General features: G+C 44.2%; 1 protein-coding gene across 4 annotated transcripts in view; it reads left to right on the top strand.

The window, feature by feature from the left end:
• Window positions 1–24,597, top strand: part of Igf2bp3 (insulin-like growth factor 2 mRNA binding protein 3) — a 130,252-nt gene that overhangs the window by 47,587 nt on the left and 58,068 nt on the right. The gene's annotated exons all lie outside the window — the stretch shown is intronic.

The following is a 24,597-nucleotide window of genomic DNA, read 5'->3' as shown; positions in this document are numbered from 1 at the left end:
GGTCAGAGGCCCATTTCAGGAGTTGGTTCTGACCTCCCACTCAGGGATTGAACTCAGGTCCTCAAGCTTGACTGTAGTAGAATCCTTACTAGTTGAGCCATCTCGCTGGCTCCCCTGAAAGGTTTTGAAGCTTGCCTTGACACCTTGCAAGGGAACCGTCATTGTTTGTATTATTAGAGCATAAACATCAAGAGTGACTTCTTTTGTGGTTTCAGATTAGGTTTCCAAATGAATTTGCTGTGTCATTAAACTGGACCCCTTATTAAAATGCAAAGCATGATTTCAAGGTTTCCTTGGCAGTGAGCTGAGGGAAGTTGTGAATTTCGATTCTCCAAAGTCCCTGCTTAGAATCAAATCACTTGTGTGTAAAATATCTCACCCAGTGCTGTCTCGATTTACAACTGCTGCATTTTGATCTTGGAAAGGATGGTTAGTTCCTTAGTATGTTCTGAATGATTTTGTTATATATAAAATCATACATTGTAGGTTGACTGGTGACTTCAGACATTAAACTATATGCATTTCCCTATTTTAGAGTAATATTTGTTTAGGAAATTCATTAGCTTGAGGGGTAGACCTTAAACTGATTTTGAGAGCATCAAGATCGTAAATTTGCACCCCAGTTTTCAGATGGACCATATTAAATATGGTTTAACCAGGCACTCTTTTCAGGAATCACATGTAGTGTGCTGAGGCTGTTGGTGAGATAGTTACCTCAGCCAAAGACAGGCGAGTAAGCAGTTAAAGTCGTGGTGTCTGCTGGAGCGAGTGGCAGACGTTTCATTATATGGCTTGTCATGACCTTTTTTTTTCATTTCCCCTTGTTATGAGTAAAATCTAATTAATAAAACAAACCTTTATTTGTCTTATTTTTTTCAGAATTTATTTTATCTTCTCTCCCTCCCTCCATCCCTCTGTTTCCTTTTCCTTTCTTTGACAACATTTTGCTTTGTAGTTTAGACTGGCTTTATAATTAGAACCCTCAGCCTTAGCCTCCTGAGTGCTGGGATCCCAGGCATGCGCCGTCATCACTCCTGGTCCAATGGCCTTTAACGGGGCGGTAAGGTTACTTACATGAGAAGTGGAAGAAGATTGGAACTTGAAGGCTTTTTTTCAGCTGTGATTTAAGCTTTTGATTTTTTTTTAACAAAAATAATTTTTTTCTTACTTTGGTAGGGGTGGATAGGATCTAGCTGTGTAACCTAGACTGACTTCAAACTTCATGTCCTCACTACAGGCACATGCGCCACCTTTCTGCCTCAGCCTCTGGAGTCCTGGAATTATAGGCAGGCGTGAACATGTATGCCTGAAGCCAGATTGAGCCAGAGCTTGTGAGGAGTTGTTTGTGTGGGCGGTGCCTTTCCCTCCACCCCTTCCCTGAAAGATCACTTTGTATCTTTATCTGTGCACTGTGGGCATGCTGGCTGCCTCCCCAAACCCTCGCTGTACACCGTGGTAACTGTGCTCTTACAGTCCGGATTCCATCCTAATGGAAGCGTTAGAGTTTGATTCCACCGATTAATGTTAGGATTACAGAGAGTGACATAGCCAGATGTGTGATGTGACCCAGGATCAGATGAAAAAAATGCATTGCACAGACGACAGGTTCCTGCCTTGAAAAGAGGTTTGACTGCATTCTATTTTAAGTTGATTTTTGCAACTGTCTGGAAAAAACAAAACAAAACAAACAAAAAAGAAATGGATGATGGGATACAAGTTAAATACGAACCAAGCATGAGGCATCTCATGGCATAGGCAATACTGTTTTGTGAGACAGTCAGTGGCCTGGCAAGAGGTAGACAACCTCTAGGGCATGACTTGTGCATGCGCGTGACGGTTGGAACCAGTTCTCTCCTCCTACCATTTAGTCCCGGGGACTTGATTCATGTTGTCAGCTTGGCAGCAAGCACCTTTACCCATTGAGCCATTTCACAAGCCCTGAACACACTTTAAAGTGGTGCATCTTCTCCTTTCTGACCCAGAGATGATGATAGCAGATAGACTTGCATGCCTTAAATCTTCGCTCTCAGGCAGAGGCACGTGTGTCTCTCTGAGTTTGAGGTCAGCTACCTAGAGAAATCCTGTCACAAAACAAAACAAAACAAAAGCAAAACAAAAAACAAAAACAAATGAAAAAAAGATTCACTTACTGTGGCTGTAAACCAGTGCTTGGTCTGTATGAACATCCAGTACATTATATGTGTGGGATAGAACAAAACCATCACCTCACAACCTTGATTAAATTCTTCATGTGTCTGTCAGGTCCAGCTGATTTCACAGAGCACACAGTAGGCCTTCACCAGGGCATTTGAGAACCACATGAGATCTCAAGAGGTTAAAGAGCAAAAGGAATAGAAGTAGTTATGACTGAAGGGAACAGCCAATCAGAATCTAGGGAATTGGAATGAGCCAGAGTCGCTGAGACTAAGTTCTCTGAGCTGTGCAAGCTCATGGCTGGAGCTTATGAGTTTTGTTCCTGGAGCCTACCGCCATAAAAGGCCGGAGCCAAGTGCTGGAATGGGGATGAGCACTGGACCAGAAAGAGCTCCTCCTACAGTCTCTATCTGCCCCGCCCCCAGCTTCCCACTGCCCTGCTCCCATCCCCCTCTGTCCCACCCTAACCCTCCCACTGCCCTGCCCACAGCCTCCCACTGCTCCTGTTTCTGCTGTGGCAGAAGCATACAGGGAACAGATGGGAAGAGGCATGATTTGAGTTCCCAAAGTCTCAAAGAAAACGTCGATCTGGGCTTGAGAGCTCCTGCTGCTGATCTGACCTGGAAACAAAGTAACAGTGTCCGTTCTACCACTTACCTTGTGAGGCGTTTTCTGCGAGGTCTGACTTCTCCACAGAGTCAAGACCTCCTAAAGTTAAGAGGAAACTTAACCCTCTGGAAGGCCTGGTGCCGGAGAGCTGGAAAGCTTCTTTCCCCCGTATGTAGGCTGCGCACAGGAAATGGAATCCTCTCGTCCATCCTTCACCTCCCCTCTTAGACCGGTGGGCACTGAAGCATCCCACTTCCATCCTTTTCCTGCACCGTGTGCTTGGCAGGGTGACCCGTGTGAGGGGAATGCCAGTGTCTTAGGAAGGAACTTGTATGAGAACTTCCTGATTGTCTGACTGTTGCTCTCTGATGAGAAAAATCGGAGTTCCTACTAGCCTTGGTGGGGTGCAAAGGAAGGCAGACCCTAAGGAAGACCCGCCTGGACATAAGCCACATGGAAATGCTGGTCCTGGATAAAAGAGCAAGTTTAGGTCCTCAGTGGGAAAGCAGAGCTGGTGTTTCCAGGGTGAGCTGGAAACAGGTCTAAGCCATGGTTAGTCATCACTAGCCTAAGGCTCCCCTGCTGATGGGCCCATGGCTGAGATGACAAAGGGCAGATGCCTGGTTGGACAAACACTTAAGAGAATGTGTACTTTATTTATTACATTTCTCTATTTAAGTGATGCATTTTTTATTCATATGTGGAGTATGCTCATAAGATGGATGGTTGGACGTTGGAGGCAACTTGAAGGGAGTCTGTTTTTTCACCATGCCAGGCTTGGCAGCAAATGCCTTTACCTGCTGACCTGTCTTGATGACCTGGAATGCATACTTTAAAATCATAATTTCGCATATAAAACAAAACAGAAATACAACCCACTGTGTCTTTTTAGCTTTCCCACAAAACCTGGATGTCTGATCCTGGGACTTAGTTGATCTGGGAAGACAGTTATCTTAGAAGTTCTGAAGAAGCCATCTTTTCCTGTTTGTGTCTGGTGTGGCTTTGGGTGTGGAAACTTCCCTGGCCTGAGCAGTGGGAGAAAGTGGGGGCTCCTCATAGATCGAGAATCCTCGGATTATCCAGGCTTCTGACAAGCCAGTCAACCAGCCTTGCTGTTTGGTGTAGGAATCAAGTAACAGGTGCTATTCCTGGGAAATCCTTATTTAGAGAAAGAACTGGGCGAGTTGTGGTGCCTCTAAGTGGCTGCTCTGGGATGGCCAGTCTCTTCACATTACAAGAAGTGATTTGGCCTTTGGTGTGTCTGTGTGGGAGTGGATTCCAGTCCCTATGGCTGGTAGGTTATCTATAGGAGTTTACGATGCCATTTTCCCGATGCCTGTCATGTCTGACTGCTTGTTCTGTGGTGGTAGCTGCTGCTACTTTGAGATATCACTTTACAATTTTATAACTTATTTATTATGAAAACTATCAAATGTAAAAGTGGAATGATAGAGTGAAACTTGCCGTTACCAACATGTGGTTTTGTTCTGTACACACATGTGGTTGGCTGGTTTTGTTATGTGTACACACATGCACTCTTTCCCCTTTCTAGGTTACTTTCAAACTTTTTTTTTTTTTTTTTTTTTTCTTGAGACAGGGTTTCTCTGTATAGCCCTGGCTGTCCTGGAACTCATTTTGTAGACCAGGCTGGCCTGGAACTCAGAAATCCGCTTGCCTCTGCCTCCCCGGCTGAAACAAATTTTTTCTATTATGACATTGTTAGGTATTTCAGTTTGTGTCTCCAAAAGACATGACCAGGGCTTCCATAGTTTAACCCTAAACAGGAACTTCCTGCTCCATCCTCATCCTTCTGAAATCTGGAAGCCCTGGGGCCAAGGTGCCTGAAGGTTTGCCATTTCCTGGGGTTGGAGAGAAGGAAGGAGCGGTCTGTGCTAGTTCTTAGCTTGTGCAACACAGCTCCCTTTCTCAAGTGTTGTGCATGTGTCTGACTCCAGACCCCTGTTATAAAGAGGCAGGCACTCGGGGATCTGTGCAAGCCTCACTGTAACTGTAACGCTCCCTGAAGCCTCTGCAGGTAAGGTCACATTCTGAAAAATCAAATTAGGATGCATTCACACAAAGATTTGATTAGGAGAAGGTATCATTGAATCCAAAAAAGTCCTTTTAAACTTAAGATGTCATGATCAGCAGGAAAAGGCATTCACTGCCAAGCCTGACGACCTGAGACCAACCCCTACTTCCTACACTGCAGAGGGAGAGAACTACTTTAAAGTTGCCCTCTGGGCCAGGCAGTGGTGGCGCACGCCTTTAATCCCAGCACTTGGGAGGCAGAGGCAAGTGGATTTCTGAGTTCGAGGCCAGCCTGGTCTACAGAGTGAGTTCCAGGACAGCCAGGGCTATACAGAGAAACCCTGTCTCAAAAACCAAAAATATAAATAAAAAAAAAAATAGTTGCCCTCAGTTTTTCACACATACTTCATGGCATATGAGTGCCCATGTGACATACATATACACACGCCCAAGTACACACACACATGAGCAAATACATGAAAAAAATGTATAAGTAACATGCTGAAAAATTCATGTTGAATTTGATGCTACTAAGCATCAGAAGTATCCATGTTTCCTAGATTGTTTCTTAAAAAGTTGATTATTTTCGTTAATCCACTTCCTTTGTGGCTACATTTTCTTTTCTGGTAAATTTGTGGAAGTTGGTTTACATTGTAGAGTGCCACATTCTTTTTCTGTTGAATATATCCATATATGGTCACTCAACATGTCCCTGTGACCGTTGTGGAACTTGGATACATACAGGTTTGCTTTTTGTTGTTTGGACAAGACATGGTATGCTTCCTTCATGAAGAGGTATGTGGTGTCTATCTTTGTGACTGGCACTGGTCTTTGCTAACATTCCTTAGTTGTGCTTTTGAGGTGGTAGCCTTCGGGTTCTTCCATGTCTTCATTCCCTGACTGCAGTTGGGTGAAAATGAGCTTATCTTCTTGGTTATTTGATTATTCAGTTATTTGAGATAGTTTGTATAGAAAACCCAGCCTCCCGTTTATCGAGAGCCTTAAATCAGAGCCAGCGCACGTCTGCCTGTATAACTGTAAGCTTGTGGGTGTAAGACTCTTTGGGTTGCAGACTGGAGTCACTTTTTTCTGTGTTTATATCCTGATATGAATGTGGCGACTTCTTGAAGCCAGCGTTGTTTTAAGTGCCACCTCAGCACTTACTAACTTACTTTGTTTTGTAGCACAAAGCCCCAGGTTTATTTGAGTGTTTCCTGGCCTTAAGGTGTCCTGATTGCTTGGGAGATAATATATAGTGTTCACAGTGGGGCCTTTCCCCTCTTGGGACCAAGTCACCAGCCTTTCTAGGGTTCTGTGACATTTGTGTTCTCATCCCTATAGGCTTACTCATGCTTTTCATTTCCCCCTCTGTATCACATTATGCTTTACCTTGCCTGGGAGTGAATACTGGCAGCCCATCTCACCTACCCCCTCAGTGCTGGGTATGCACCTCAGGCCCTGCTGCTTGCTAGGCAAGTATTCTAGTGCTGACCTCTACCTGAGTTTTTATTTTACTTATTTATTCATTTATTCACTGATTTATTATATCACTTCTTGGCTTTTTGACTAAGATTACGTGTGTGTGTGTGTGTGTGTGTTTGTCTGTTTGAAACAAGATTTCTCTGTGTAGCTCTGGCTGTGCTGGAATTCATTCTCTAGCCCAAGCTGGCCTCCAACTCACAGCAATCCATCAGTCTCAGTCTCCATAGTGCTGGGATCAAAGGTGTGTGCACCTGGAGAGGCCGGAGGACACCTTGTAGCATTTGTTCTTCTTCTTCCATGTGGGCCCCACAGCTCTGCTTCACCTTGGGTGAAGAGTTGGTAAGAATTCTTGGATTTCTTCTTTCCTTACCTGCCATGGTTATTGGCATTAAACTCGGAACCTGGTGCTTTTTAGATAATATATAGTTTTCTATCACTGAGCTATGTCCCCATCCCTGGTGATAGTCTCTGAAAAATTGGTTTGCTTTATGAAGTTAATCAATAGAGAGGCATGCTTTGTCACATTCTTTTATTAGTCTTTAAAATTCTATGGAATCTGAGGAGGTTTCTCAATTTTCGCACTGCTCATTCCAGTGTCTTAAATCTGTCTTGCTAGAGGTTTTTTAGATGATTTTATGTGTAGGAATGTTTACCTATGCATATGTATGTGTACTGTGTGTATTCTTAGTGCCTAACAGAGCTCTAGAAGAATGTGCTGGACCCTCTGGAATGATTGTGAGTTGCCATGTGGGTTCTGGGAACTGAACTTGGGTCCTCTTGCAGGAGCAGCAAATGCTCTATCTCTGTTTGACCCTCCTCTCTGCTTGCTCTCTTAAAGAAAAGAAGTACTTGGTTTCATTGATTTTACTATTGGTGAAAACAATTTATTACATTTTTGTTTTTGTGTATGTTGAGGGTATTGGCATGGTCATGCCAGGGCAAACATGCGGAGGTCAGAGGACATGTTTCAGATGTTAGGTCTCTTCTACCACATGGGTCCCAGGGATTGACTGCAGATTGTCAGCCTTAGGGGCAGGCAGGTGCCTTTGCCTGGTGAAGTGTGATGCCGTGCCATCTTTCCTGGGTTCTCTATGAGAGCATTAAGTGCTCTTAACCACTGAGATCTTTTCTCCTGCTCCTGATTTTACTCTTTTAAGAATATATACTTTTTACTTTTAAATGACTGGAAATATTCTTGTTATCTCCTATTTATGACTTATTTACACTTTGATTCTTAGGCTGTTTTTGAGATTTTTTTCCTTTGGCTCTCATTAATTGGTTATGCTATATTCAGAGACAGATTTAGGGTCATTGCCTTGTTCAGAGTTCACAGTATGCCTCTTGTCTTTTGCTAAATTCTTACCCATCACTGCACATCCTTTTCTGCAAACACTTCCTTCCGTTTTCTTTCTTCAACACCAGTGGTGTGACTCCACCCTTCTGATTTTACCCCATAAAGCTTTGAGCCTTTCTTCATTTTGTTCAGTGTCTTCTCTGTGAGTTGTTCAAAGTAATTGGATTTGGTCCATGTGTGTGGCAATGACAATTTCCTATCACCTGCAGCCTACTGGGAATTTATCCAATACGTTGTTTATTAAGGTCTCTTATTTCTTATCATTCTTTTAAAGAATGCTCACCCTTTGTGGAACATTTTTATAGTAAACATCACTAAAATCCGTCAAGAAGCTTTACATCTGCGTCAGTCTTGGTGTTTGTATTGACTTTCTGTATGCGTTGATTTTCTTCCTGGCTTTCATATGCTAAGTAATTTGGGGTTGTATTTTGGATATCTTAAGTATTTTGAGAGTCTCCATAAATCCTGTGAAGAAGACTGATAATCTTGTGGGGTACCCTCCTCTTGGCTGGGTTCTTATTGCAAGTTGGAACCAGCCTTAGATAGTTTAGAGTTCCAGTTTCTGTTGTTTTCAGAGTTTGGGGGTCTGTCTGATTTGTGCACCACACACTTGTAGTCAGTCCGAGACCCAGGCAGTGATCCAGCCATGACCTCGCTCACAGTCCAGAGTGGGCTGCTGAGTTTGGATTGAGCCAGGGGCTCCGGCTGGCTCATGGAGTAACCTCAGGAGTTTCTAGTAATGTGACCTCCCCGACTCCCTCACTTCTGTTAGTACTGTGTTGTGCCCTGGGCCTTTCCTAGCTGGAGAAGCTAAGAGTCTTGAGTCCTGGTCCTTGGTCACACACTTCTTATGTTGATTGGAGGGTTTAAATGACAGGATGGAGGAAATAGCACAAAGTTCAACCCAACCTTTGGGACTGTAGCTCTGCCTTCCCTGGGAGGTTTGTGTAGTATCCTGTTCCCAGGAGAAGATGGCAAGGCTTTCCCACTCCTTCTCCCTCAGGTCTGAATTGTGGCACCATGTCAGAGGGAAAGGGCAAATAACACACCTCAGACCCAACAGTACTCCCACCCTTGTTATTACTGTGGGATTCATATCTACTATAGTATGGTTCAGCTTTTATAGCTGCATTCAGTGAGAGAAACAGTGGAGTAGACCAGTTAGTTCACTTGTGTCTGGTTGCAGAACCTGGTACAAAAGTTCAGTTTCCTTGACCGTGTGTAGTTTTTATTCCTTCTAGATTTCAAAGGGGATCGGATGAGGTCATCATTTCTCAAGAATGCAACACTGTGGTCCACTGCTCTAAAGTTATCTCTTCCTACAGATAACTGTGGGTTACATTAAGGCCCAGTAGGTCTTTAGCTGTCTTTGAAGATGTGAGTTGGGTCGTCCACATGTTGGTGCAGCACAAGAGCCCTGCAAGTCACATGTGCTGTTTGGATGTGTGAACCCTTCTGCTTGGTTCTCTCATTTTTATTGTTTCCACTTCTGATTTAATGAATAAAATAAAGCTAAATGGGAGGAGGAGAACGGTCCCCAGGTGAGGACTTAGAACAGTGTGTCAATTGAGAATGGCCTGTTTGATTCTGTTTCTAAATTCAGCACCAGCATCCAGAAAGGTAAATGTGCTTCAGTACCAAGGGCATTTCTGTCCCTTTCTTCTCTGCCTTGCTGAAGGGCCTGCTCTATCTCATGTTTTTGTTACTAGAGTTCTCGCTTGTGTGCCTTTACTTTCTGTTGTCTTCACTCGATGCCAGTGTGTGTGTGCTGATGGCTTCTCAGGCTTCCTTTGTTTATGGTTTCTGTCTGATGGGCGGAGGTGCTTAGTGTTGATTGAACTGAGGGTATGTTATGTCCTTCCACCTTCCACGGTCAGCTGAGATCCAGGTTTCTGTGTTCATCTGCCTGGTGTTCTTTATATCCACCGTCCCTTCCTGATCCTTCCACCTTCCACGATCAGCTGAGGCCCAGGTTTCTGTGTTCATCTGCCTGGGGTTCTTTTTTTTTTTTTAAAGATTAATTTATTTATATGTAAGTACACTGTAGCTGTCTTCAGACACTCCAGAAGAGGGAATCAGATCTCGTTACGGATGGTTGTGAGCCACCATGTGGTTGCTGGGATTTGAACTCCTGACCTTTGGAAGAGCAGTCGGGTGCTCTTACCCACTGAGCCATCTCACCAGCCCACTGCCTGGGGTTCTTTATATCCACTGTCCTTTCCTGATCCTTCCACCTTCCATGGTCAGCTGAGATCCAGGTTTCTGTGTCCATCTGCCTGGTGTTCTTTATATCCACAGTCCCTTCCTGATCCTTCCACCTTCCACGGTCAGCTGAGATCCAGGTTTCTGTGTCCATCTGCCTGGGGTTCTTTATATCCACCGTCCCTTCCTGATCCGTAGTATAAAGTTTGTGGAATAAAAGCGTTCTGAAGATTGAAGGCAGTGGTTGTAATGAAGGTGAGTGTGTGCAATGCCACTAACTGTATTGAAGTCTGTTATTGGACCATATTTTGACCATAGTGTCAAAGCATGCAAAATAAAACAGTACAAACAAGAAGTATTTGGATATGACTGGAGCCTAAAGACTCTAATAACTCTAATAGTGAAACAGTCAAATAGCAGAACGCACATAAAAGAACCTCTAGTGGACCAGTTATTTGTGCTAACAGAAGGATGGCTTGTGGCCATCTCAGAGCTCACTTAACTGATACTCTTTGTTTTTATGGGCGCGCGCGTGTGTGTGTGTGTGTGTGCGTGCGCACGCGTGCGTGTGTGTGCATGTGTGTATGTGTGCGTGTGTGTGTGTGTGTGTGTGTGTGTGTGTGTGTGTGCGTGCGTGACTGTGGAAGCCAGAGGATAGTCCATGATATCATTCTTAAGGAACTGTTCAAAATTTACCTACTTACTTACTTATTTTTTTAGAGACATGGCATCTTACGACCCTGAGACACACCAAGCCTGGCTGGCCAGTGAGCCCCAGGTATCTCTCTCCCAGTGTCCACCTTTCTGACACTGAGATCATGCATTCATGTTATCGAGTCCAAATTATCTTATATGGATCTAGGGGGCTTGAACCCCAAATACCGATGTGTAGTGGTTTGAATGTTCCCTATGGTCTTGGACATTTAAATAGCTGAGTTCTGTAGTGATTCTATTTGGGAGGCTTAGGAGGGAGGTGTGGCTTGGTTGGAGGAAGCCTGTCACTGGAGCTGTGTTTTGAGAAATTGTTGACTTGGCTGTCTCTGCTTTCGGCTTATTTTGAGATGTAACTCTCAGGTCTCAGCTTTCAGCTCTGGCTGTCATGACTGTGGCATGCTGCCATGCTGCCATCTCTACAGTTAAAGACCTTAACTCTCTGGAAACATAGGACCCAAAAGACCCGTCCTTATCTGTGATGCTTTGGCAGTATAAGTTGGTACCAGAGAGTGGATAGTTGCTGTAAAGATCCTGTTGTCCTCCTCTCCCCCCTCTTTTTTTTTGTTTTTTGGTTTTTGGAATGTGGAAGATTTCAGAACTTTGGACAAGAGAGGCAACTGAATGCTGGAAAAGAGCTTAATGAGCCAATGGTAGTAGGCCCCTGGCAGGCAGTAGGACTGAGAGAAGCACAGACAGTGGAAGCCCAGTTTGATTAAAAGGGAAAGCAAGGACCTTAACAGCCATTCATGTGATATTTTGACAAACAATCTGGCTGTTTTCAGCCCATGTCTTGAGGCTAAATTAAAAAGTAATAGACTAATTTATTTGGCAGGAAATTTCAAGACAGTGTAAGATTGAGTCTGTGACTTGGTTGTTACTAGTAACGTATGCAGTTCTACAATAAAAAGGAGAAAATGAGGCCAAAAGAAAGAAATACAGAATGTGTAGCTTGGAGAGGAAAGAGCATCGGCAGGCGTGATATCACAGCCAAGACTGTGCTGGAGGCGAGGCTGCCACTGTTGGAGATTAGCAGGAGAGGAGGGATCCTCACTGGAGCAATGGCAAGGGTACCTTCAGGGAAAGTTTGCTTCAGTATACAAAAGCTGATGCTAACGTAGTCACAGCAGGCAAGTGTCCATCCCAAGCTAACAGCCAGAGTTGGCAGCAGCATTCCCGTGGTACTGGATTTAGAGGCATAAAAGGTAAAAGAGATTGGGTTGTTGTGCACAAGGACTCTTGGCCGGGAGTCCCTGCGTGAAGGCCCTGAGAGAGCAGGAATTGGCTTTCTCTGCTTCCTGCTTGCAGTTCAAGATGTTGGGCCCTTGGCCCTCAGCCGTTATGGGCGCTAACCCCTTGGAGAACGGTAAGCGCAAATAAACCCATTATTCTGTGAGTTTCTTAGTTTTGATGACTTATCACAGCAATAGAAAAGTAGTTAATTCATCATGTAGAAAGCCTACGTGGGAAATAATGGGGAAGTCATGCAACAGCTGCCTCTGACTTACACACACACACACACACACACACACACAAATGTACATCTGCAGACATGTGTGCACACACAAACGTGTATACAAAAAGTGGCCTAAGGTCATTTGAAAAATAGTTGGAAATTCTGGCCTAATATCAAGTAAAAATTCACTTAAAGATCTAATAAATAAATAAATAAATAAATAAATAAATTCAAGTTACTGATCCAAATTGCATATTGGGGGGTGGGTAGATAGATGCTGATTAAACATGCTAAGCACCTTTACCACTGAGGTAAATGCCCAGCCCTCAAACGGTAGTTTTTAAAATCAAATATTCTAACATAGTAGAATTCAAAGATATCTGAATTTGAAACATTCGTAGGAATGACAATCTGAAAAATAATAAAATTTTTTCCCACAATTAAACCATTATGTTTACATAAGAACTGAAAACTTTGCATGTCCAGTAAAAACACTTCAAGTCATAACACAGAATAGTTTCAAATCTGAGCTCAGGCATTAAAGGCAGCGCTCATCTACACTGGGTGTTGTGATGGCTTGCACAGTGCACACACTGTGTGTTCAGAGCCAAGGCTGCAGTGCAGCACCAGAAACACCTCAGATTCATTCTACATTCAAGTTTGGATTTTGGTTGTTGTGCCTTCAGAAACCTTTCCTGTTGACATTTTTGTAGCAACCCCTACGCTCAGTTATATGAGCGTAGTTATATATATATGACCCTAAAGATCTGTGCCCACTGTTTAAGATGTTCAGCTATGCAGTGGCTAAGAGCACTCAGGGCTTCTCTGGAATGCCTGAGTTTGGTTTCAAGCACACACAGTGGGCTGTGAGAAGTTTGATGACCTCTCTGGCTTCTGCAGGCACCCATATATGTTTATATTCATTCATTCACTTATTCTCTCCTCCTGTCTCTCACACAAATGATTCATAAAAATCCCTAACAAAACTGGTTGAGCTCTAGATCCTTCTGACCCAGGAGTGGTGAAGGACACTTGTGACGTTTGTTTACATTAGTGATTTTCAAGCAACCACTAGCTTTTAAAATCTACAATGAATTATTAGAAGAGGAAAATTAAGTCAGCGGAGAATCCTTGTTTGAGGTGTGTGTGTGTGTCTGTGTGTGCGCACACACACACATGTGCAAGAGAAGGATGTCGGTTCATGCTCTCCCACTCTTTTGCTCTTTTGAGAGAGCATCTCCTAGAACCTCACCCTAAGCTGGCAGCCAGCAGGATCCAGTGATCCTCCTGTCTCAGTCTTCCACAGTACTAGGGGCCCATACCCGGCTTTTTCTGTAGGTGCTGGGACTTGAACTCGGGTCCTCATATTTGCGAATGACTGCTTCGCAACACTTGTTCCTCCTGGAAGATTTCTGTTCCTGTCTTCTTTGAGTCTTTGTTTTCTCCCTCTGTTCAGACTGACCCCAGACTCCCAGGCTCAAGTAATTCTGCCTCAAATTTCTGAGTATTTGGGATTACTGGTGTGGGCTTCCTCGCTTCCATAAATAACCCAGTCATTTTTGAGAGAAAATATCTGATGATGGGCGTAAGCTTAATTTGCCTTCAAGGGTCTCTTTTGATTCATTATTGGATTTGCAATGTATTTTATATGCATCATTGGCTTTTCTTTCTTCTTAGATCTGCATATTTAAAGTCCTTGTTCCTTCATGCCAGGACACAGGGAAGCAAGACTTTTCAGGCCTAGATGTTAGAAGGCTTCTTCCTGTGTGTTTTTCTGTGAGTCTTGGCTAACACATTCCGGTAGCGAGGTAGTAAGGGTCCTGGGCTGCCCATGTTCTTTGCTGGTGGTGAGCTCTTCTGGGATATGTGGAGGTCAGCGCGATAGTACAGATCAGGTGGACTAGACCTTAAATGTCATTGATCTCATTCATCTAACCTCGGTAACTGTATCAGTTGAACTTTTGTTGTTCTGTGCTTTTGTGGGGCTGGAGATCAAGGCCAGGGCTCTGTAACTGTGGGACAAGGACTTTATACTAGTAGTAGCAAACTGTCCTTTCCTCCTTGTAAGATAAGGAGTGTCTTACTATGTAGCTTTGGCTGGCCTGAACTGGCTCTGTAGACCAGGCTGACCGCAAATTCAAGAAATCTACCTGCCTCTGCTTCCTGAATTCTGGAATTAGAGACCTGAGCTACCTCCTGTCGTGGTGACCCCCAACCATAAAATTATTTTATTGCTACTTCATAACTGTGATTTGTTACTGTAATGGCTTGTAAATATCTGATATGTAGGATATCTGATATGTGATCCCATGGGGGTCACAGCCAACAGGTTGAGAACCTCCAGTCTCACTTGTCCTGGAGATCCTTGCCTTCCCTCTTGTGCCCTGGGATCACAGGTCCCACCCTGTACTTCAAATAAATTCTAGGGATCACAATTCCTGTTCTCACATTTGTGAGTTAAGCACTTTGGCTGCAGAGCCATCTGCCCACACCTAAACCCACGGTAATTTTGATAGCTTTTAGAACACTTTTGCTCTCCAGTTGACTTGGTTCCCACGGGTCATTCCCTGTGGTGTTGGATGGTTGGCTCTAGGTGTTTATGGTTAGACATAGAACTAGTCTGCTGACTTCTGTGTGGATTGAAAGTGCTTGCACATTTAGGTTTTTGTCTGGGTCCTTCTGAGTTGCTGTATAAACTATAATGGACCAGTGCACATAAATAGCACACACTGTTGTTCAGTCTAGAGACTGGGAAGACTTGTGATGAAGGCAGCAGCAGATAAGTCCAGCCAGAACTGCTCATGGGTTCCTGGCCCATGGACAGTGGTAAGGGAACTCTCTGGGGCCCCTCTTTTTTTTTTTTTTCTTTTTCTTTTTCTTTTTCTTTTTCTTTTTCTTTTTCTTTTTCTCTCTCTTTCTTTTTCTTTTTCTTTTTTTTGGGGGGGGGGGGTGCGGTTCGAGACAGGGTTTCTCTGGAACTCACTCTGTAGACCAGGCTGTTCTGGAACTCAGAAATCCGTCTGCCTCTGCCTCCGGAGTGCTGGGATTAAAGGTGTGCTCTACCACACCCGGCTTCTTTTTTCTTTTTTCTTGGTACCTTTCCTACCCTAAAGCTTTGCCTTCATGACCTAGTCACCTAGCAAAGGTCCCATCATCATAACCTTCCATTGTGTTTGAACAGGATGATGGCACAAGAAGTCTAACACATCTAAGCCTTCAGGTTATTGCGGTTGTTGGTAACTGGAGGTTTAGAATGTTTTATGTCATGTGCTGATATAAAAGAATATTAGGTATAGTGTCTCCTATGGAGTCAGGAACAGATTCTCAAATGCTATGGCTTAAAGCGACAGAAATCAGTTCTTGGGCAGCTGTGGCAGGCAAAGGCTTGAGGCTGAGTGGATGTTAGTCATAGTGAGTGTAGAGGACAGTTACTCTTACAGGGTCTCGTGGCCGCCTGTCTTCCTTTTATCATGGTCTCTTCCTCATCTTCAGAGTACAGTGTCCCTATCTGTTTCTGCTAGCAGAACCTTCTTTTTTATTTCTTTATTTTCGAAAAAAAAATTCACACACACACACACACACACACACACACACACACTGTTGCTGTCTTCAGACACACCAGAGGAGGGCATCATATGCCATTACAGATGGTTGTGAGCCACCATGTGGTTGCTGGGAATTGAACTCAGGACTTCTGGGAGAGCAGACAGTGCTCTAACTGCTGAGCTATCTCTCCAGCCCGAGCATTCTGATTTTTACCAACTTTTCTTGACCTGGACAAGAATTCCTGTGATCACATCAAGCCCTCCTGGATGAGCTGTTTGATTCCCTGAAAACTAGGTCCTCGATTATACCCACTGAGCCCTTTGTTGTAGGAGAGCTATTGCTGGTTTGGGGGAGTAGTAGGTAGTTGTATGAGACTTAAATATCAAATAAACCCCAAGAGTGGGAAATTGTAGTCTGAAAGGCCTGAAGATGATGTTTTTTTCAGAACCTAGAGGTATCGCTATGCAGGATAAATGTCACACTGTGTCACATTGTTTAGAGCGTACTCATTCCAGCAGCAGTCAGGTCCATGGAGATGAGCAGGGCCTGTTGGCAGCTGATCCCTTTTGAAGATGGGGAGACAATTGCAATCATTACTGCTGAGCTGGTACTTTGATCTGGAGGGCGCCTGGAGCCAGCTGAGAGCTGGCGCTCTCCTGTCTCTCCCACCAGAGCCTTGGTCAGTGGCTGGGTGTGGTGCATGCCTTTAATACCAGCAGTCTGGAGGCAGAGGTAGACAGGTCTCTGTGAGCTGGGAGTCCAGGCTAGTTTATATAGCCAGTTCATGCCAGCCAAGGTAACACAACAGGACCGTGTACCAACAAACCCTGTGTAGTCTAACCTGTCAAGGAGACCAGCCTTGAACCTTCTGTCTGCTACAGCCTCTAAAATGCTGGGGTTATATAGGAATGCAGCACTACCCAGGGTTCTGCCTCTTTAAAAAATATTATTTATCTATTTGTGTTCATGTGTGCGGGCATGAGTGCTCAGACTATGCCACACCGGGAATGTGGAAATCAGAGAACAACTTGTACACTTGGTTCTCTCCTTCCATTGTGTGGGTCTGACTTTGGAACTCCTATAATCAGGCTTGCGGCAGACACCTGTAGCCACATAGGCAGCTTTGGTATCTTACCCTAGTCAGTGCCTCTGGACTGCACAAAATGAACCAACCCAATCCAGATCTTATTCACATGTTCACTGTTCCCAAGGCCTTGTGTATTCTCCATACGAATCTGAACAGCAGTTTCACAATATGTCAGCGAGAGGTGGTTTCAGTGGTGTACATTAGCAAGCCCCAGGGTATGCAGTGGAGCCTTCGGACTTTGAGGACAGCCCTGTACTGACTGTGGCATTTTGGGCAAAGGGACAGAGCATTGCAGAACCCCTTTCCTGTCCATGCAAAGGGGATTCAGCAAGACAATTTCAGCAAGGCCATCATGAGAACAAGCATGTGACACAGGCTCAGGTGTGTGCATTCTGAGTTAATTAGCTCCTTCAAGGCTGCTTGTTTTTGGCCAGTGTCCATGTGTCCTGCTGTGAAGTCGAACTTTTTCCAAACTCCACCTCACTCTTCATTTCAGAGCTCTTAGCACAGTCTGTCAGGGATGCCCCTGCTCCTCTCCACCTCTCTCAGTTCCCATTAACTGTTTTGTTCCCACGCTAGCTGCCATTTCTTCCACAAAGCCTTCCTTTATCTTCTGGCCACACCTGGGTCAGGTGTCTCCAGTATTTCTCCCCACAGCACTGTGGGGGCAGTCGCTGCTTTTTATATTTGTATTGCCTCTGACCTTTGTCTCTCCCTCGCAGATTCCAGGCTTTGGGGACAAGGGTTGCAGTTCCCCCATGTTGTTTCCAAAGACCTAGAAGGATGCCAGATGCAGGTCAGGAGGCGCTCATGGAACACACCTTCGTCAGAAACCTTTTCAGCCCCATCATAGGCTATTTTTATTTATTGTTTTGTATGTGCATGTTTGTATGTTCATGTTTGTGTGTGTTTGTGTGAGTAGAGGCCAGAGGTATGTGGGTGCCCTACCTCAGGAGCTGTCTTCTGTGGGTTTTGATACAGGGTCTCTCACTGGTTTGAGATTTGCTAATTAGGACAGGCTGTGGCCATCTAGCCTTAGGGATCCTCCTGTCCCCGTCCCTAGTGTTGAGAGTACAGGCATGCTACCATGTACAGCTTACTTCATGAGTGCTAGTTGGGTCCTTGCCTGCATGGACAGTTTCCTCAGCCTGGTACGCACACACACATATACATACATGTGCACACATGTGCACATAAATTGGCAAATATGTGTAAATTTGTTGTCTTGAGTTTTATTAGTATAGAAATAAAACTCTTTTTAGGTAAATTTTCTTTGGGTTTTGGTAGGACAGACTTGATTCATAGTGTAAGCTATGTGAACCTTCACTGTCATGGAACATGCTACCCTGTACATTTTTTCATCTCAATTTGGTTATTACTTTTAGTGTTCTGTGCAGTTCAGAGTTTTGGTTAGTCTTTTTCTTCTTTGTGTGTGAAGGTCAGAAGGCAACTTTTCTCAGTCCATTTTCTTCTTTTACTGTAAGTCCCGGGGTTGAACTTTGGGCATCAGGCTTGTGTGGCAAGTGCTTTATCCACTGAGCCGCCAAGTCAGCCCCGGTTAGACTTTGTAACAGTACTTTAAGTTGATACTAAACTTGATCTTTGAAGTCAGCTCAGTTAATTTCTTTTCTTTTCTTTTCTTTTCTTTTCTTTTCTTTTCTTTTCTTTTCTTTTCTTTCTTTCTTTCTTTCTTTCTTTCTTTCTTTCTTTCTTTCTTCTTAAAGGAAAACTTCTGACTCCAGTGTTGATGTGAGTCACAGAGAGTTGGGAGCCTCCTTGAGTGACACTCCTCACGGCTGTGTTAGGAAAAAGGCTGCACCCCACATGCAGCCTCCTTCAGGTGGATTTGTGTTAAGCCCTTCCAAGCCAACACCCAGCATGGCTCTTCTGAGCAATGCTCTTCTGAGCAGATCTGTTGTCCGGTGACTCCAGACACACTGTGGGCACTTGAGGATTTCAGTGAGGTTGAACATCAGCTGAGCAAATAGTTCTGACTTGTAATAATCTTCATTATTCCTTTCCTAATAACAATGACTTGTAATAACTATTATTCCTTTCCTATTAATGATGTGACTTCATTGTGTTGGGTTCTTCCTGGCTTGACAAAACACGAGCAAATCTTTCATCAGTCAGAGCTTTGTTTCTCTATCATAGGAATTTTATCTGACTTGGTGTTTAAGCAGTGTTTGCTTAGAAAGAGAACCTTTGCTCGGGCCGCCCCTTCACTACTGGAGACAGAGCTTTGCAGCGCATGACAGAATCTGAGGCCCTTGCCAAGCAGGTTTAGTCTGGGAGTGATTGCTCCCAAGCTTAAGGGTCACCTCTACCTTATTGTATATTTTTAGAGTATTATCACTGACTTCTTATTAATTTTTAACTTTAAGTTTCCCTGGCTTTGTCCCCAGGCCATGCATATTAAACAACTGAAGTGGCTCTAAGTTGCTTCATTTTTTGAGGAGTAGTTATTTTGCATCAGTGGTTTTGTTTTTTTTTTTTACAAATTAAAAACATTTTCATCTAAAAGATCTTGGCATGTGAGTTAGACCCATGGCTCCACCCTTAGAATCTCACAATTGTAACGTGTGTGTGTGTGTGTGTGTGTGTGTGTGTGTGTGTGTGACATGCTGCATTTGTTTTACAGTGTGTGCAGGCCGTGCCATGTCGTGGCAGTCCTTTGTGGGTCAGAGGACCTTTGGGGTTGGTCCCTGCCTGCTACCTTGTGTGAGACTCCCTGCAGGTGGGGCGCTCTGCTGGTCTGAGAACTTCTGGATGTTGTTCTGTCTCTTTCCTTCTCAGCACTGTACTTTACGTGGGCTCGCACACTTGTGTGGCAAGTACTTTATGGGCACGAGGCAAGCATACCCTGTTAGTACCCAACAGCTAGTTGTAATAAATCAAAGTCTCATGGTCAAGGGAACATGTTTTAATTCTAGAACTTGAGAGGCTGTGAAAAATCTTTTTCCCCCTTATCAGTGTAGGTGTAGTGTTTGAGGGTTTGTCGATTGAGCTAGCAATAGATAAGAACTTATGTCTATGAAAAAGATGTGGGCCTCTGAACAACTAGGGAGGGTTTTTATAACCTGGCTGAGGAGAGAAGGCAGGAATAGTACATGTCTTCTCGGTGATCAAGGAGACACCAATCACAAAGGAAACCAGAAATCTGTACATATGTGGGTAGTGACACCCCAGCAGAAGCAGCACTGGGGGAATGGATAGATACTGACATCTCAAAATAGGAAGAGTATTTAGGAAGGTAGCCTGGGATGCATAATGAGGTCCAGACCCTAGACTATATATAGTTCTTGTCTCAATGATGATGACGATGACAACAATTACAACCACCACCATCACCTCACACAAAGCAGAAGGCTTTTAGAAAGGCTCTCAGGACAGTGTGATGGTTAACTTCTTCAGACATGAACCCTCAATAAAACCCACATAGGAGCTTTATGGCTGAAGGGTGGCAGATGCCCTCCTTAGAGTCACACATCACAAGTTCAGACAAGAATGTTTCATTCAAAAGGTCTGCAAGGGCCTGAGGAGGACTGCAGTGGGAAGTGCTTCCATGTGAGCTCGTGGACCCGAGTTTCATTCCTAGATCCCACATCACAAAGTAGGTGTGGCTCCTAAGTGTTGTGCACACTTGTAATCTCAGCACTGGGAGAGCAGACACGGGGATCCCTGGGTTTACCGGCCAGCTCATCCAGACTAACTGGTGAGCTCTGGGTGACTGTGTGCTGTGCGCATCACAGAGGTCAGGTTGTGTAGTTAGAACAATAATGAAAAGCATCCCACATGTGTGTTTGGTATTTTAACATTAGCTTTTCTAATTTTGCTGTATTTCGTTTTGTGTTGATGACAGCTTTATTAAGAAATTCATATACTGGGCAGTAGTGGCACACGCCTTTAATCCCAGCACTCGGGAGGCAGAGGCAGAGGGGCAGAGGGGCAGAGGGGCAGAGAGAGAGGCAGAGAGGCAGAGGCAGGTGGATTTCTGAGTTCGAGGCCAGCCTGGTCTACAAAGTGAGTTCCAGGACAGCCAGGGCTATACAGAGAAACCCTGTCTCGAAAAACAAAAAAAACAAAAACAAAAAAATTCATATACCATAAAAGTCACCTAAGTTTTTCATTACTCATTGTATATAGTGTGTGTGTGTGTGTGTGTGTGTGTGAGAGAGAGAGATTGAAAGAGAGAGAGAGAGAGAGATACACATGGAGATCAGAACATACATGGTTGAACACAAGACAGTAGGCCTCAGTGGCAAGTTCTCTCTGAGGCATCCTGCTGGTCCCCCAGTCTCCTTTGAAAGCACACAATTCAGTGACTCTTAGTGTGTCCACTAAGTTGCGGTAGAGCACCGTTATCTAGCTTTAGAACGTTTGATTACCCTTAAGAGCCACCCTTCCCAGTGAGTACTCACTTCCTCCTTCCTTTTCTCCCCAACTCTGGGAAGTTCACTTTCCATTTCTATAGGTTTCTGTGTTCTAGACATTTTATAGACTACACATGCAGTGTGTGCTATTTTGTGACTGAGTCTTTTCCCTTTCTTTTCTTCAGGGCTTATGCACATTGCAGCATGTACTGGCGCCTTAATCCTCTTTTGAAATGGACTTTGCATTTCAGACTGGTTGGATATTTACAGAGAAACTGGAAACTAGTGGAGAGGATTCCCAAGTAGTGCAGACCCAGTCCCCTGTCACTAACAGGATGCTTTAGTGGGGTGTGTCTGGCACACGATGAACCAATGTTATTCACCTTTATACTAACCTAAAGTTGATGCTTGATAAAGATTATATCCTTCATTCTTCCTGCGACTGCTCCAGGATCCTGTGCAGGACCTGCCCAACATGCAGTTGTGGGTTCTCCTCCACTCCCTGCTGTTGTGGCAGTTTCTTGCCTCATTGTTTTTGATGACCTTGATGGTTTTAGCAGTAGTAAATATTTCGTAGACAGTCTTAGTTGGGGTTAGCTGAGGTTTCTCTCCTGGTTAGTCTGAGCTTATACATTTGAGAGGAGATGTCACTGTCAGTCTATCGAGTGTACACTGCTGTCAGCACAACTTGCCACTGCATAGCAATCCTGGTGCCCTGGGAGAAGCAGTGTGGGTAGTGTGTTTGTTGTAAAGCTACTTCCTTGCCTCTCACAGACCGCTGGGAGACTGTCACTGCAAGTCTGGAGAGGTAGCTTAGCAGTTAAGATTGCCTGCTTCTCTTGCAGAGTGTCCTCGTCACTGTTGAACCAAGAGCCCAGGATCTTGAGAGAACTACTTGTCCATGAAGCAGTGTCTGCTCTGTGTAGTCATCTGGACTTGAGACCACTTATTTTGTATTTTAGGGAATAATCCTAATCTTTCCCCCTCTCCCTGTGACCTCCTTTGATTGTGTTTATTCCTTTGTAATTTATGTGTGGGGGCGTTTGGCCTTCAGGTATATCTGTGGTCCACATGTGTGTGCACCGTGTCAACAGGTCAGAGGTGGTGTTGGAGCCTTAGAACTGAAGTTACACACAGTTGTGAGTCACCATGTGGGTGCTGAGAAGGAACCCAGGGCCTCTCTGTTGTCTCCTCTTTGAAGCCTATCATACATCTTGAGGGCATGGCTAGTGTCTACAGGGCAGATAGATGGATAAGTAAGTGGGATAATGTGTTTGCCTAATTCTGTGTGTAGAGATGAGTGGAGAGTCTCTCCTGCCTTTAAGCCTTCAAGTGTGACTATCTGAGCAACTTGTTCCAGACAGCATGGACGCAAGGACTCTTACTCAGACATGCTGAGTGGCCTGTTGGATTTTGCTCAGACAAGGCCCCCCCCCCCCCCCCCACTAAGTTCAAGGTCAATCCTGGCAGATTATGGGGATTATGGTTGTGCCTACAAGGCAAGAGGCTTTAAGCAATACATTTGTTCTCTCAGAATTCTGGACATAGCAACCCCAAGTGATGGCACACGTGGTGTGAACCTGGAGCTGCCAGCAGTCTTAGTATTTCTTAGCATCACTGCACCCACTACAGGCTGTCTTTGCAGTTGTGCTATATGCCTTTGTCTAAATGTCCCTCTTTTTATACGGTACCAGTCACGCCTGCAGGTGCTAATGACATCAACCCTGATGACATCAGTCCTGAACACAGTAGAGTGGTTAGCTGAAATGAGGTAATGGACTGCATTCCAGAGCCAAAGAGCTCTACAGTGTGCTCTAGGTGAAGGATAGTTAGTGGGGATTCAGTGGGGAGTGGATGAGAGACGAGGCTGTGACACTTGATAGTAGCCTTGAACCTCACTAAAGTTTGTGGACTTCTCATCCCCTTCCAACAAGACAGAAAGACTCTAAAGGTTTTTAAGCAGAGCCAGATGAATGCCTAAGATTGCTAGCAACACCAGCGAGCAGCCAGGCCTACTTGTGCCCTGATTGCAGACTTAGAATCTCAGAGATTTCTAGTTTGTGGTAGAATGAGTTTCTTGTTTCCTGGGAACAGACCTTAGAAATTAAAATATAGTCCCAGAGTCCTCATAAGTATTTTGACCTAAATATCTAAGGAACTGTCTTACCAAAGAGCTTTTGTTAGTTTTTGTTTTGTTTTTTGTTTGCACAGTGTGTGTGTGTTTCTTAAACAATTTCTGAAAGTCAGTATAACCTATATAATTTGTGTTTTCATTTTATTTTTTTCTAGAATAATACTGTTAAGAGACTCAGTTCCTTAACATTGCCAAGCATGTATTTTATGCCTTGTTACATTTTTAAAATGGAGCTGTAATTCATAGAGTATACATTTTACCCTCTAGAATACACTACAATGACTTTGAGTATCCTCAGGGTTGGAAACATCACTGTTAATTTCAGAATGTTTTCATTGTCCCCTAAAATGACTGTGGTTCTTATCATTGTCTCCTTGCTTCCTAGGTCATAGAGACACTGATATAATTTTTGTCTTTATAGATTACCTGTTTTGATATTTAATGTAAATGGAGTTATTTCGTGTATGGCCTTGCATGTGTGCGCTTGTTGTTTCATTTGCTGTTTTAAACATGGTCCCACTGTGTAGCCAGGTAGCTTAGTGTTTGCAGGCTTGGAGTCCTGGCCTTCCTTAGGGTTGCACAGCGGCATGCTTGTGTTGGCAGTCTTTTCAAGGTGCTGCGCTTTAACATGTGCGGCACTATTTCTCACCACTAGAAAGACTGCTGCCCTGGGAGGGAACCATTGCAGTTCTCCCATTGGCCGTACAGCTGCACAGCCAGTGTGTGTGCTCCTGGGAACAGTGTGTGCTTGTTTGTGTTAAGTAGGATTTTCAGAGTTTTAAAGGATGTGTACCTAAAGCTGGGATTGGTGAGGTGTGTGGTAGCTTTTCAAGGAACTATCAGACTGGTTTCTAAAATGGTTGTATGATTTTTATATTCCTACCAGCAGTGCTTGAATGATATAAGAAAATTTGGGGTGTCTGAGTTCTTTTAACACCCTGTACACATCTCTCATCACATGCATTGTCTACAAACATCCTTCCTGTGGCCATCTTCATTTTCTCGAAGTTTTCTGTGCAGCTTTGGAGGTCAGTACTCGGGACTGGACTAAGGGCCTCATAGTTGCTCGTTTTCGTTTGTGATAGGGTCTCTCAGGTTCTGGGCTGGCCACATGTGCGCCAGCAGGCCCGGCTGAAGCACAAAAGTTCTAAACACTAAAACTGCATTTGGCCTCTTGAAGTGATTATGATGATTGCTGCTTACTGGGTTGCTGTGCGGTTTGTAGTTATCTAAAGCATTCCAAATCATTGCCTAGGCAAGTGATTTTTATCCTCATCCCAGCAACTGACCTGTCAGTGAACATGTCTGTGCGTAGGTTTTCACTTACATCTGGATGAGTTCTTTAATGTTGACTAAACAGAAATGAAGTCAGTGCGCCAACAATAAGGAGTAGCTTCTCGACATTTTGTCCAGGCTGGCTTCCAACCCTCTATTCTCCTGCCTCAGCCTTTTGAAGGC

The sequence above is a fragment of the Mus musculus genome, chromosome 6 (genome assembly GCF_000001635.26).
Source record: "Mus musculus strain C57BL/6J chromosome 6, GRCm38.p6 C57BL/6J".
Lineage (NCBI taxonomy): Eukaryota > Metazoa > Chordata > Mammalia > Rodentia > Muridae > Mus > Mus musculus.
This window is presented reverse-complemented; position numbering and strand designations above follow the sequence as displayed.